Here is a 15,608-nt window from a genome sequence, read left to right on the forward strand (position 1 = left end):
CAGAGTTATGTATTTTGTCCTCTTCAGCATCCAGTAGAATTCCTACTATAGTCATGCAGTGAAGACTTGTTGAATTGGATTGACTTTTTAATAGGATCTCAAGAACTCCATGTTTAGATTTTTGACTGCAGATTGCGACATTACTCTTTGCCTCACCATCAACTAACAGTTACTGAGCTTTCACAGCCAGAAGGACTAAACTGGACCTACAAAATTTATGAACTATCTTGCACATAGTTTCTGCCCTTAGGAAGTTAATGAAGTCTATACAAAGTATAAGTCAAGCTATACAAAATTAGATTCAAAAATAATATTTAGAAAGACTACCCATATACATATAATTAGTAGGGTATCAATGGGTGGGATATGTAAAAGGATTAGATGTGTTGGGATTAGGTCATGGCATTCTGTTGGGATTGGGTCATATTATTAGCCAATTTCATGGATCAATCAGTCCTTCTTTCAACATGAAATTACCAAGCAATTATTTTGAAGGTGGAGCCCCAAAGACTTCCTGACTGATTGGATGTGGGTGTAAGAGCTAAAAGAGTCAAGGATGCCCTCAATAGTTTTGACCTGGGCCACTGGAAGGATGGAGTTGCCATCACCCGAGATGTGGGAGTGTCTGTTGTGAAGCAGGTTTGTGAGAGATGATCAGGAGTCAGTCCTGTTCTCTAGGTAGGTACTTGGGACACCTCAGTGAACAAAGCAAGCAAAGTTTCCAGCTTCTGCCATTACATTCTCATGGAAGGCTGGGGACAGAAACGTGACATGAGAAAATCACACAGATGTTGGAGGGATGAGTGCTAGGAGGCAGCACAGAGCAGGGTATGGGGATCTGCAGTGCTGGAGTGGGTTTGGGGGACATATCTGGAGAAAGAGCAGAGGGAACAGTCAGTGCAAATGTCTTAAGAGAGACAGTCCTTGTTAGTTCCTCCTGGGAGCACTGGGGAGTGAAGAATGTGTAGAACAGAGCAATTCAGTCAGGGAGAGAAGAGACCTGATGGGTCAAGGGGGCAGATCCTGCAGGACCTGGTAGGCCACTGAGGACTTTGGTTTGTACCACTCCAGTTTAAACCGGGGGTCTACCAAAGGTTTCCAGCAGACTGGGGCCTGATCTGACTTACCTCTTAAGGGATTGCTCTGGTTGATGACTTGAGAATAGAGTCCAGGAAGACAGAAGAGACTCAGGTGGAAGCAGGGAGACTTTCAAAGATGCTATTCTAGTAATCTAGGTGAGGGATGGTAGTGGATCACCAGGGGTAAATGAGAAGAGTACGGATTCTGGATGTAGTGTTTTTGAGAGTAGAGCCAACAAGTTTCCTACAGATCGAATGTGAGATGTGACGGAAAAGGAAATCAAGGATGGCTCCAAGGCTTTTGACTGGAATGTCTAGAAGGGTGGATTTGTCATCAGTCAAATAGGGAAGTCTGTAGTGGAATTTTGTGGAGGCAGATCAGGAGGTGTTTTGTGCATCTTAGCCTTGAGATGCCTATTAGACATCCAGGTAACACAAGGGCTGTGGGAGAAAAGAGGTCCAACGGCTGGGAGGCTGCAGGGGAAACAGCATCCTCAAGGGAGAGCCAGGTTACAGTCAGAGCAAGATAAAGATGGAAACATCAGAGACAGCTTAAGGATATAGGTATTGCGAAGGATGGACTGGGAATTGCAGAGGGCAGAGTGGGAAGGGTTCTGAGAGTTCCAAGGAGTCAGAGCTGGGACTGAGCAGGGGCTCTGCAGAGCTTTGTGGGGGTTAGAGTGAGGAAGATTCAGGATGACCTGAGAATCTGGGCCTTATTAGGGTGATTGATGTGTACGTACAGGGCATAATGAGATTTGTCCTGGGGGATTCAAGGCAGAGGTGTTTAGGCTTTGAATGTTAGGGACTGGGCAAAGTGGAATATCTGGGGCTCCCTTTTGACCCTGTTGGAGGTAAGAAAGTGAGAGCAGGATGCTTTTCCTTGACCTCTGTTGCTGTATTTCAGCACCTCTTGGAAAGATGGAATTTGCTTCAAGCTACTGCCCTTTATTGACTCCTACACATGCTAGATAGAAGGCCTGGGGTACTTCAGGACCTGTTACGTTTAAAGCACTAGGACAAGCAATGTGGGGTAGAGGGAAGTCATGTGAGAGTTATCCTTAAGCTATTTGTGATTATTACCTTAAAATTGAAATAATAGTTTCATAATAGTCTAAAATAAGGGTAACCTAAGTTAATCAGTAACCGACTCTGTGTCACTTTGGTATTCTCAGAGGAACCCCTCAAAGAGACTTTGGCTGCTCATGATGATGTGCAAACAAGGTTAGAGATGGTGGATAGGATGCACCAGGAATCAGCACAACCTTTGTAAAATCAGTTCCAGAATATTCTTTCTCCCTGGTACCCTGCCCCTCAATTTTGAATTGATGAGGTTTACACCCAGAATGACATCCTTTATGGTTGATATAAATACTGATGGATGAAAACCCAAAGCCACAGCTAGTTCAAGACCATCAGATACTCAGTGTTAGAATTAGCCATATTGGTGTTGGACCCTGTCCCTCAATTGAGCCACCCTAAATGCCCATCTTTTTTCTCTTTCAGCCCTTTCCTACTGAGGATAGCAATGAGGAGAGTTCAGCTCGCTTTCTGCTGTGTCTGCTACACATAGAGCTGTGACTCACAGGCTGCTGGGGCTGGAACCACTCTTGAGAGACTGTCTACTCTGTGTCTGTGGCCTTATTTCAGCCAAATTATCCAAAAGCCATGCCAGGTGAATGCAATCGATCTCTAATTTTAAATATACTTTTACTAAAAATAATTTTTATAGCTGAAAATATGCCTACAGAAACCATTATATTTTGAGAAACTCCCCCATGCCAACCTTGCATTTCTCATGTTGCAGTTTAGGTTAAATTAGTTGGGAATAGGTGAAGGAACACCGTTAACTACAAGGGCAAAGAGCAAGGACAAAGTGTCCGATAACCTCAGGGGCCTTAACTGAGAAGAAGAAGAACAGTCAGAAGAAGCCCGTGTGATGAGATGTGTGTGGCATTACATGTCAGTCTCAGCACTGAGGCCAAAATGGTGCCAACCAAGGATCTTCTCCTTGGGAGGAGATTTGGGTAAAAATATATCAAACAATTTTGTTTGCAAGTATAAGGAAACCCAACTCAAAATTGGCTTAAATGACAAAGAAATTCATTGGGTCCCCTAAGAGGAAGCCCAGACATAGGACACATTTTCAGTTGCCTTAATCCGTTGACTGACTCCATTTGCCTGTGACGTTCTCAGCTCTGTACCTCTCCATGGATCAGTTCCATCCTCAGGCTGGTTGTGAATTAGAGGCAGCTGTTCCAGACACATAATCCATGAACAATATCATCAGAGGAAGACAGAAAAAGCTTCCAGAATTTCCTTCTGAAGAGCATGAGGGAAGCTCCCAGCACACCTCTTCTCATGACTCATTGGCAAGGATTTTCTCCTGCTAATCACTGACAAAAGGAATGGATTTACCCTTCAGCTAGAGTTCTGTCTGGAAGGCCTAAGCAGGGAATACATGCTACATAGACCATCGCCAGTGTCCACCTACTCTGTTTCTCTCTGCTGGATTTTGCTGAGGACGAGCACTATATTTTACTTACTCTTTCCTTTCAGGCTTCTATCATGGTGGCTCGTACATAGTAGCTGTTCAGTAAAAGCCATTGACTAAATAAATTAATAAATGAGTGTCCAAAAATGCGTCAAAACTGACCTATATTTGTTTTATAATTAAAAAAAAAGTCCAAATAATCCTGGGCATCCTGGAATTAAAAAGGAAGGCATTTGTAAGAGCATCCTACCCACAGGGGACAGAGGAACACACAACATAACCAGGACCCAAATTACATCGGACTGTATAATAGACCAGATGTCACCATTTGAATAACACTTAGCAGTAAATAGGCATCAGGGCTACATATTTTTTTCATAAGCAATTTGGATCCTGAATCAAATGAGCTTCTGAATTTCACACAATGGCAGCTTCCAGATTTCCAGCCTGCATTACTAGATTGAGAATGATTTTGCTCGAAGATGGGGGAATGGACACGTGGGATGGGTATCTGCAGCTAAGTCTAACAGATTTAGTGATTCTTGGAACTTAGAATGATGGTGCTCCACAGAAATTCAACAGTAAGCAAGATTTTAGGAACTCCTGATTATTGTTGCAACTTTTCTTCTGTTTTCCTCCCGATTTCTCCAGGACGATACAAATGTTACCAATGGCCCACTTTGGATGACTGTGACTGGGAGGGAGCAGAATACTCAGGAATACTTTGTGGCAGCCTTTTGCACCCTAATGTGCCCAACCTACTAGCTGTAAGAGTTACATTCTGTTTCATTGCATCAGTGACACCTTGGTGTTCCATGCCAAACTCTTTGGAAAGTAAACAGTTCAACAGGTGGGTGTCTTTGGGAGGAACCCTTAGTATTTCATGGCAACACGTTCCCCACTTCCTCATGATGACTGCTTCAAAAGAAAACAAACAAGCCTGGTCTCCACCTCCGTGACTGTGCACCTGTGGGACTGTTTACAGAGGGGAGCAGTCACTCTGCTGCTGTGGGCCGGGATGGTCTAACCAGAGGTTGCAAATTTGTTGGGCTGGGATAATGTGTGTGGTTTTTCTTCCTTTTTATAATATTTGAATTTGAATGACTTTGAATGAGGTGCCCTCCTCTGTTCACTGTAAGTCTCACTACTTCCTATTTGACATATTTACATCACCTGCCGGCCCCCATGCCACGGCCGACTAAACCACAGAAGGAAATAGACATCGAGGCTGAATTTATTTATTTAAGTCAGGAAAATACAGGGGAAAGCACCATCCTTGAATAAATATATTTTCAATCATTGCTTCCAGAATCGAGTTGAAACCTGTATGGAAGGTGTTGGAGGAAGTTGAGACGACGTGACCACTGCTTTACCTGCGAGCTGGACACGGCCAAGTAGAGGCTCCCCACCCCTCAACCCCGTCCTTGGAATGTACGCTTTGCCCACTGTTCCCACAGTGGGAGCCATTTTCAAGGTCACAGCCTTGAGAGAGTAAGGTGTTGGGACCGTCTGGACTGAATACATGACTGAACCAGGTAAAGTCTCCATCTAAACTCAAGATGCAGAGATCCATTCATCTCGCAGCTGCCCAGGACAAGCCTTCTATGTAAGTTCCTTGCTTAGTAACACTGCCACTTACCAATCTGGAGGAGACGCCTCTTTTTTCCGTCTCTCGTTATCCTCCTTGTACAGGGGCCAGTTTCAGAGTTCACCTGGGAAGCTCCTGAGGTTTCAAACCAATAGAAGGACCCTCAAAATTTAGTTATCTTTACATCCAGCTGTAAAGAACTGTGATTTGGGATTGACCTGGAACTCAAAGGAGTTTCCTGGGACTACCTCAGGAACAAGGTTTATCTTAATTGTTTCTATTAGAATGTCTGATTTTAGAGAGAATAGTGTTTTCTGTATGTGCACAAGGCACTATGGCATCAAGTGAGAAACACCCTCCGGGAAATAGACATTGGTACAATGTGTGTGCATAGTTCTCTGTGATTTTATGACATGTGTAGATTTGTGTAACTGCCCCCACTGTCTAGACACAGAAATATTCCAACACCGCAGAGATTTTCCTCTTGCTACCTGCCCCTCCTCCACCACAACCAAACCCTGGCAATCACTAATCTGTTTTCCATTTCTATTTTTTTGTCATTTTGGGGATATATTAGTGGAATCATAGAGTATGTGACCTTTGGGGATAGGCTCTTTGCCCTCAGCATAATACCCTTGCCATCCATCCAAGTTGTCGAGTGCATCAACAGTTCATTCCTTTGTATTACTCAGCACTATTCCCTGGCATGAATGTGCCACAGTCTGCTGGCTATTTCAATCACGGCTGCTGTGAGCAATTGTATACAGGTTTGTGTGCGCACATATTTTCACTTTTCTGGGATAAATGCAATTGCTGGGCCATCTGGTAAGTATGCATTTAGTTTTTTAAAGAAACTGCCCAATTGTGTCTTCAGAGTGGCTGTACCATTTTCCATTCCCAGCCTGCTATTTTTTTAATTTTTATTTTTTATTGAAGTGCAGTTATTTACACTGTTAGTTTCAAGTGTACAGCAAAGTAATTCAGTTACACATGTACATATATATGTATATATTTTTAGATAACTTTCCATTATAGCGCATTACAAGAAATTGAATGTAATTCCCTGTGCTATACAGTAGGTCCTTGTTGTTTATCTATTTTATATATAGTAGTGTGTATCTGTTAATCCCAGACTCCCAATTTATCCCTTCCTTCCTTTACCTTTGGTAACCATAGTTTGTTTTCTATGTCTGTGAGTCTAATTCTGGTTTATATATAAAATTTGTATTTTTTTTTAGATTCCACATATAAGTGATATCATATGATATTTGTCTGACTTGCTCCATTTAATATGATTATCTCCAGGTCCATCCATGTTGCTGCAAATGGCATTATTTTATTCTTTTTTATGGCCGAGTAGTATTCCATTATATAAACATACCACATCTTCTTTATCCAGCCATCTGTCAATGGACATTTAGGTTGTTTCTATGTCTTGGCTATGGTAAATAGTACCCCCAGCATGCTATTTTTATTCTTAAAAAAAAAAATCAAGCATTGATTCCTTTGGAAACTGATTCTTGATAAAGATATTCAAATGGAGCAAGTCAGTTTATGAATAGGTTTGTGATTATTCTGTCTAACTGCATTATGTTCTGTTTGCAAAGTCAGACAACACAATTGATGGGGAAAACTCGGATCCTAGTAAATGGCTTACAAGAGACCACAGATCCAGAGGCTAAGCTGGATGGATAGGAACAGAAACAAGCACATCAGACCTGCCATAGTTGCACGGTTGCCCTCACCTTATCCACGCGGACACAGTTGGTTCTGGCATCCCAGATAATCAAGAGGCACTTTGTCATCCTCGGCTGCTCCTCTTCCAAGATGTTGAAAACACTATTTGAGTGTTATCTCTTACCTTGTCACATTTAGGATTTAGGATTTAGGAGACAAGTTCTTTTCAGCCCTCATTGTTTAAAAAAGAGAAAGTGCAGGGATATAAGGTCACGGCCATGAATCTCAGAAATGATGGTCAAAGTCATAAACAGGTGGGAGGGAAACCATCTCTGGCTTCAGAGTCAGTGCCGCCACTCTCTAGCTGTTTGACTGGCCCATTTGACTTAACATCTCTCAGCCTCAGCGGCCTTTTCTCTAAACTGGGGACACTAATGTCTACCTCACAGGACCCATGAAAGCAGGAAGTTCATTTAAGTGTGGAAATCAGTGGATAATAGGATCAACAAATACAGCCACCATTTGTTGGGGACTCAGTACATGTGAGGCACTGTGCTCTTGTGTGCCCTTGGGAGGCCCTTAAAAACGTGACTGGGTTCCCTGTCCTCTTTCTAATTTCTCTTTGTCTTCTTCCTCTCTTGTTCTCTCTCCAAAGCTAGAACTGTGGTGGTGAGTTTATAACTCTGTTCTCTCATTCAACAAAAATTTATTGAGCAACTCCTGTGTGCCAGGCATGGTTCTTTGTTCTGAAGACACAGCCCTGGACAAGACAGACCAGGTAGATGTTCTCAGAGGTTATATTTTAGTGAAGGGAGACTCAAGAAAAAAAAAAAAGCAGATACATGTATTAGACAATTTCAGACTGTGCTAAGTGCTAAAAAAAAAAGAGGTAAAAAAAAGATCAAGTGCTGTGAGGACACAGAGACACCTGGGAAGGGGGAGACAGTGAATGAGGCTGTTTTAGAAAAGATGGTCAGAAAGCGTGTACATCAGAAAAGAAACTTGAAGGAAGTGAGGAAATAGCAATGGGAAAATGTAAGAAAAGAGAGTTGCTACTCTCTTTGGGCAGAGTGTATGCAAGTGAAATGAATTTGATGTGTCTGGGGAGCAAAGCAGTTTAGGATTCCCAGTGTTAGACAGCAAACGAGAGAGATCGTCGGAGGTGAAGATGGAGAGGCTGGCTTTTCTAGGATGGCAAGAAGTTCGACTTTAAATGTGTCGGAGGGTTTTGCACGTTGGAATGATGCGATCAGATTTATGTTTTGCTGTTTGGAAGATGGATTGGAGGGGTGAAAATGACAAGGGGGCATGAAAAGGAAAGCATGAGGGGGCCAAGGCAACAATCCAGGTGAGAGATGCCTGTGCGCTGGCCAAGGGTTTTAGCAGCTGAGATGGAGAGAGGAGGATGAGTGTGGGAGAAGGTTTGGAGAAGAGGGGACTGGACCTACAAGAATAGAACATGGGAAGTGAAAGGGAGAGGGGGACCAAGGATAATCTCCAGGCTTTGGCTGAAGATGTGTCTGTTGGGACATCTAGGACTTTCTCCGCTGCCCCGCTGTGTATTTTAAAATGGAGCAAGTTCTTGTGTTGTACAAGACAGGCTCATTTAAGCCTGTGTGTGCGATACTCCGTGGGAACTGAGACTGGGCTATAGATTTGGTCAGACTGAAGAAGAGATGTTGCTGCTTCCGGAATCCTTCAGGTTTTTTTCTTTCTGTATACGCAGGGTGGATTCCTTTGTGACTTTGGCTTCAGTTTTCCCCCAGCTGTCCCAGCTTCCACCCCTGCTCTCCGCTCCCACTTCTGCTACTTCCTCTTGACCTCGGCACAGCAGCAACCGCCCTGCAGGGCACGGCAAGTTCAGCGGACTTGGCATCGGCCCTGCTGGACGGGTCCAGCCCTTTGGGCGGTGTGGCCGATCTGGAAGGCTTTGCTGGCTGCCTGTGCTGATCCCGCACAGGGCCTGGGGGCTGGAGCAGAGCAGAGCAGAGCAGAGCAGACCGCCCTTCAAGCCTCCTTTGGTTAAGGTCTGAGGGGGAAGGGCCTGCAGCCCTGGGTGGTCCGTGGTCCTGAAAACCCAGCACTGCTGCTTGGGGCTGACTCTGAGAAGCTGGTGTAGACAGTAGCTGGTCTCTCCTTTGAAGCACTTGGACAACTCTTTTCAGGAGAGCGCCTTAACTTCTCTGATCTCCAACTCCTTCATCTGTAAAGGTGGGATAGTAATAACGATTGCTTCTGAGTTACTGTGGGAATTCACGATTTGAGAGGCAGTAAAGAGCCAAGGCAAGCTTGGCCTGGAGTCGAGAGTCAGACCACTTGGGTTCTTCCCCATATGGATCCTGACATTAGAACACATTTCTTAACCCATCTGTACCTCAGTTTCCTTCTCTCCCATCGGAGGATAATAGTTGTACCTACTTCAAATGTCCCTTGTGAGAATTCAATGAGATATTTCTTGTCAAGTGCTTCCAACTGTGACTGGCAATGGGCTGCAGCACCGAAAATGGTGCTTGGTAAGAGGCACTTGATGATTGTCTGTTAGGAAACAATGGTGTCTAGGAAAAGGGCATGAATAGCATTAAAACGTGGTTGTTTTAAATTTTATTACATCCTCCATCAGTCTTGCTGATTCTGTTTTCCGGAAATAATTACAATTTCAGCACGTGAATCTCTGGGATTCGAACGAGGGGATGACCTACTCAGATGCCTATGGGGGTGAGGCAGGTGACACAAATAACTGAGGGAAGCAGGCCCGGGGATGGTCCAGGGAGCATGTGATCCGGTCTGTCTAAACAGGCTGCATGGCTCTGTGGCCACAGGTGACTGCTGGGTGCCGGTGGTGTCACAGGCAAGGTCTTCAAGAGCAGTTGGAAATCTGGAATTTTTAGAGAAAATTTCCAGGTTTATACATGCTGGCAGTTAGACCAAAAAGTTTAAAAAACACCTTGCTAGCTAAAGGGATGTATGTTTCCTGGGGTAGACCTGACCCATGGGCTGCCAGTTTAGACACTTGGATCTAGATAACTGCAGATCAGATTGTGGGATCAGCTGCACATGACTCCAGGAAGGAACATTTAAATGAAAAGATGTTTTAGTCCAGGAAACCCAGGTGGAGGATGCCCCAGAAGCTCCTCTGGGGCAGGAGACAGGTTGGACTTGTGATGAGGGAGGATGCTGAAAGACGAAGCATGTGACCCAGGTGACCCGCGCATACTTCAGAACCTGATGGAGGGCTGGCCCCAGTGCCACAGATATCTGTGCTTTGAATAACCAGGTTGTTTTTACTTCCTCAGCAGTCAGGTGACATAGAGGCAGTATTGTCCAATTCACTGCTTCCTGGGGCCCGGGTCACACCTGCTGTGCATGGATATGGCATCATTCATAGTTAGGCAACTGCTTGCCTTTGTTTTGAGGCTCCTGTGGGCCCTGCCTCATGCAGGCATTTTGGAGGGAGCATCCACAGGAAGACTGCTAGGATCGGATCACAGAAGCCAGCACAACAGGCTGAACCATAGAGCAGGTGCCTACACGATGCTGGCGCTTACTTTCACTGTCAATGTCCTGGACCATCACACAGCTGTTTGATTATGGTTTTCACAACTCAACAATGCCGACTTAAGGATCTTTGATATTTATAGAATGCTTTTGCATCCGCTGGCAGAGAAAAGCAAAGTCCAAAATCAGGGGAAAAAAAATAAAGCCTCAATAATTACTATTAATATTCAAAATGAAAATCAAACACCTAGTGCTATTGGACAATGTTAGTTGATCGGCAATTCTTAACAGGGATGATTTTGCCCCCGAGGGATGTTTAACAATGTCTGGAGACATTTTTGGTGGTTACAACAGAGAGAGGTTTGCTGATGGCGTCTAGTGGGTAGAGGCCAGGGATGCTTCGAAACACCCTGCAGGGCACAGGACAGTCCCCTACAACAGAGAATTATTGGGTCCAACATGTCAATAGAGACAAGGCTGAGAAACCTGCAGTAGGTTGAAAGGAAACAAATTTATATGAGTGTTAATATGACAGGATCATTTTAGAAATAGTTAGGGGTATAGATAAAAGGCTGCCATGCACTGGGTTAAAGGTGGTGTTGATCGCTTCATGGATTTGTAGCCAGATTAATCAAATCGATTATATATAAAGCATGTAGCTCCTCCTATAACAAGAAGCTCTTTTCACTAAAAAGGAGCTTAGAGTTTCACATAGAAAACCTCCCCCGCCACGTTGCCAAAGATGAATGTGCTGCTATCCAGAGCAATAATCGTACAAGCAGATAGAAACCAAAAAGCAAAGCCTAAGGTCCTTGATCCTTCAGTGGACCCACTGACTGTGCCTTCTCCACCGACTGCTCCCAGCAGGTGGTAGAGTTTACCACATTTGACGTCTTGTTTTACTGGTTGAGTGCTTTCAATATAAAGGAAATTCAAAGGCAAGTGAGTGGAGGCTGAAGAGTTCATGCAACAGACGTGCTGTGGATTCATCGCCCATGGCCGGTACATTTCCTAGGAGGTATCCCTGAACTGAAGATGCACGACATTATTTCCGAAGGAGAGGCCCTACTCTGAAGTTCAGACCGAGCTGTTGAGGACCGAAGGCAACACAAAGTGACTGGCAGGGTTGGGATACTGAGATGGAACAGTGAATTCTGTGAAACACCTGATAGAAAGGAAGTGAGATTGGCGTAATCGATTTCTTAGTTTTTCTGCACAGATGGCTTTGGTGTCTGAAATCTTCTTAAGGAAATAAGGCATTTCAGTTTCGCTGTGTGGGGGCAGGGGTGGAGCTCGGCATTTGGAGTGAAATATGCGCATAACCTGTTAAACTAGGTAAACTTTTTTTTCTCACCCAGAAAAACCTCCTATGTACCCACGGAAGCTGTATCACCCAAACAAAACAAACAGAAACCAAAACCAAACGGGCCTATTTACATGGGACTTAAAAAAAAAATCTTATCTGTTAAGTTTAAACGACGTGCACATCCTTTTATTTATTCATTTATTTTCAGGTTGGCGATCCTCTCTCATATTTCCCATTATTAAACCTCTCTCTCCTCTGACCTCAAGAAAAACAATTAGAATTGGCACTTACTGACTATTGACTAGGTGTTGGTGTGAGTCCATCACATAGAGCTGTTTATTTAAGCCTCACTTGTGAAGTCTACACTATTATCCAGTTTCCAGATGAGGAAACTGAGGCCCAGGGAGATTAAACCATGTGTTAGAAGGATTTCAGCTAGTTAAGGGAAGAGCTAAAGTTTTGATCGAGGCTGTCTGGCTAGCTTAAATGTGAACACTACAGTATGGTATGAAATCCGGATTTGGAATTTTTCTAAGCCATATTGAGTCAGTTTTGCCAGGGGGAATACTGAGAAAATAAATTCCTTGTTTTTCCCGAGATTTCTTTAAGGTCTCTTTACTGTTGTTGAAAGAAAGGAGAACTTAAAAGCTTGCAGGTTTGGAGGCATTTCAGGGCAGTCTTCCCAGGTTGATGCGGCAGCTGTGGATGGGAAAATTGACCCTGTGTTAGACGGAAGTGGTTCGAATTCTAGTGAAACCTACTGAGTGATGTTGGGCAAGTTACTTACTGTCTCTGAGCTTTGGGTTCCTTACTTGTAAAGTGGGTAATAATATATCCTTGAGTTGTTCTAAGGATTAAATGATAAAATTCAGGTAAATTGCCTAGCACATAGAAAGTGTTCGATAAATAAACATTGGTCCTTGTTTTTATAGGGAACCTAGTGGTGGAATTATAGAATGTGGGTGGATTAACAAGGAAATCTTAGATGAACATTTTATTTATTTATTTTTTGCTTTTTAAACCTGTATGCATTGCTTTATTTTTTTCCAAATTAGGTTTGAATTGTTCATGGGGAAAAATGTACTGATTAACAAAATCTTATCTTAAATGATGCAGTACTTCTGTCAGGAGAAACTTAGGAGAAAATATTAAACTTAGAATGAAATTTTAAAAATATCTCAACGTTCAATACTTAAACATAATCTTTTAGTATTAGGATATTATAATTGTCACAGTGATTCTCTAAAATACAATAAAACTTCCCCAGTTAAAATTTTGCTTATGCGAAATAACCGTCAATCATTCTGTAAATAATATTTTTTTGATTTGTAGATGATGTATTTAAATTTTCTCTATTTCAGATCTCTCAAAACATTATCATTCCTTTTTTTTAATAAATTGAAATATAGTCAGTTACAATGTTTCAATTTCTGGTGTACAGCATAATATTTCAGTCATACATATACATACATATATTCCTTTTCATATCTTTTTTTATTATAGGTTACTACAAGATACCGAATATAGTTCCCTGTGCCATACTGAAGAAACTTGTTAATCTATTTTGTATGTAGTTGTTAGTATCTGCAAATCTCAAATTCCCAGTTTATCCCTTCCCGCCCCCTTTCCTCCCTGGTAACCATAAGTTTATTTGGAAACTTTACTTTATAAAGGACAGGTAAGATATATTCCATGAATCCACAATCTAAGGCCATCTTTATCATGTACGAAGTGGCATGTTTCTTCTCTTAAAAACAATACCACACTAAACAAACGAAGCCCAGGAAGAGGAAAATAGAGGTGGGAAACCTAACATGTCAATATTTTAACCTGTGGAAACAGAAACAAAATGGCACAATGAAGCAGGTAGGATTTATAAAGCTGAAAGGGTTTTTTAGGAGATTATGTAATTTTTTTCTTTATCTCAAGGCAGTTAAAGTGGGTCAACCATTATGAATGCGGGAATGAAAAGAGAGGGCATTGTGTGAAGAACAAAGACTCGGGTGGTTGCTGGGTCACAGGTAACTTGAAAGCAGCTTTTTCTCCTGTTATAGCCTTTATGAGTGATTATTTTCCAATTCTGAGGCTTGGTTAGTTTCTCAGCTTTTTCCTTTTAGAATCAGATCCTTTTAAAATTAGGAAGGATCGCCCTCTAGAGGTCAAAATGGAGAGAGAATAACCACAAAGTGGACTAGATTCCCCTTTACCAGGATTGGGAGTGGAAAGACACTCCTAATTTGAGAGAGGGCTTTAAATTTTGCAGAGAGGAAGGAGCTTTACCACGTGGAGATAATTAGTGTAATTCAGGTAATTAGGTAATTTAGCTTCCCTCCCTTGTGTGGCTTCCCCAATACACTAATTAAAGCAGCAGATTTTAATGACAAATCTCTTTCAAAAGCAGGAAGTTCAAAACAGTAAATAAGAGACACAACAGTCAGCAGCTGATGGGCCATTTCTGTTTACTTACGACCATCACTGCCACGAGAGTGATTGCTTTAACTTTATATTCATAATTCTGTTAATTTGCCAAGACTGGGCAGAATGTGTTAAAATGCCAGGTCCGCTACATTTTATTTGTGTTCCTCTTAACATTGCTTATGAATGTGCCGAAGTAAGTTGATGAAGTGCATGGGCTGATGAATGAGAAAGCCATGGTCACTGCGTTGGGTACCTGGATAGAGTGTAGGAGAAATCCTTTGGAAAATACAGTTACAGTGGTAATTAATAAGACATATTTATGAATACTTGAACAGAGTTAAAGCTGGTATCCAAATGTAAGCAGAATATTTTTATTTAAAATTTACTTCCTTACGAAAATGGCACTCACCAAAGATGTTTGTATTAGTCCCCTTTGATCACTGAAGACTCAATACCCTTGTTTCAATATGAATAGTTTTCAGCCCTGGAGAGTCGTTTTCAGAACAATATCATTTACATCTAACAGCAAGCTGGCAATCAAATGTTGAAGTCATTTAATCTTTTTATATATGTTAATTCTCAATAAATTGGTAATAGAAAAATAAAGGGACTTTGTGGTTAGTGTCACTTAGTTTGCGAAATTTGCCATCAGCGTGTTTAGAATATTACATTCAGGAAACGGGGGAAAAATCACCTTGCTTTTAAGGTATTCTATTTCTAAATGTTTTTTAGGTTCCTCACTGAAAGTGAGCTGCAAGTTGATTGGATCTTACCTGGCAGTTCTCCCAAGACCATAAGTTCTAGGAGTCACGCATCAAATCAGTAAACAAGAGGAATAGCATCTGTGAAATACATGTCTGAGAGCCTGAAGTCAGAATGTGAAAATGACTTCAAAGATACAGCACTTAAAACTCAGGATACAGAGGTAGATAATCAGGAGGAAAAGAAAGTCTTCTTTGACTAAGCACAGAAATATTGGACCACTGACTTAAATTTAACAAGAGGCACAAAGAAGTACTTTTTGCTTCAAGAATCTGGCTTGTGTATAGTTTTAAGAAACTAAATATCATTCCAACTTAAATAGCATGTTGACAAATATTTTTCCTTTTTACACTCCTTATAAGACCATGGAAATAAAGGACATTATTACTGAAAAAGAACCTGTAATTGTCTCTGTTGATCTTAAATTAAAGAACGTTAGATGGAATGATTATTAACCTGAAATTTGTATATGTCATTATTCTTGGTAATGAAATCACTTAGCATTTGTTAAGCACTTGAAATTACAAAACGTACAATGGGTTGTGTTTTGATGTGGTTACTTTTAGAAAAGAAAGCATAATAGTTATAGATTTAGTACTTATAAAAGGACTGGGACACCTGTGATAAACTGAGCCTAAGAAGCAAATATACACACACACACACACATACATACATACCCGATATACTTCGTGTAACATGTTGGACATTATTTTTTCTCTAAGACTACCTCAGTTAATCTAGGCAGCATATGTGATATTCATTGGTCAACCAAAAAATGATTTAAGTTAA

At 41.9% G+C, this 15,608-nt stretch overlaps 1 long non-coding RNA gene across 1 annotated transcript; it reads left to right on the plus strand.

Annotated features, from left to right (window-relative positions):
- The first annotated feature begins 4,771 nt into the window (after positions 1-4,771).
- LOC116153114 (uncharacterized) lies at positions 4,772-15,240 on the plus strand. Its single transcript, XR_010380794.1, has 3 exons — positions 4,772-5,179; positions 13,569-13,660; positions 14,790-15,240. It is a non-coding gene; the product is annotated as an uncharacterized LOC116153114 (long non-coding RNA).
- Positions 15,241-15,608: the final 368 nt, after the last annotated feature.

This window comes from Camelus dromedarius, chromosome 4 (genome assembly GCF_036321535.1).
Source record: "Camelus dromedarius isolate mCamDro1 chromosome 4, mCamDro1.pat, whole genome shotgun sequence".
Lineage (NCBI taxonomy): Eukaryota > Metazoa > Chordata > Mammalia > Artiodactyla > Camelidae > Camelus > Camelus dromedarius.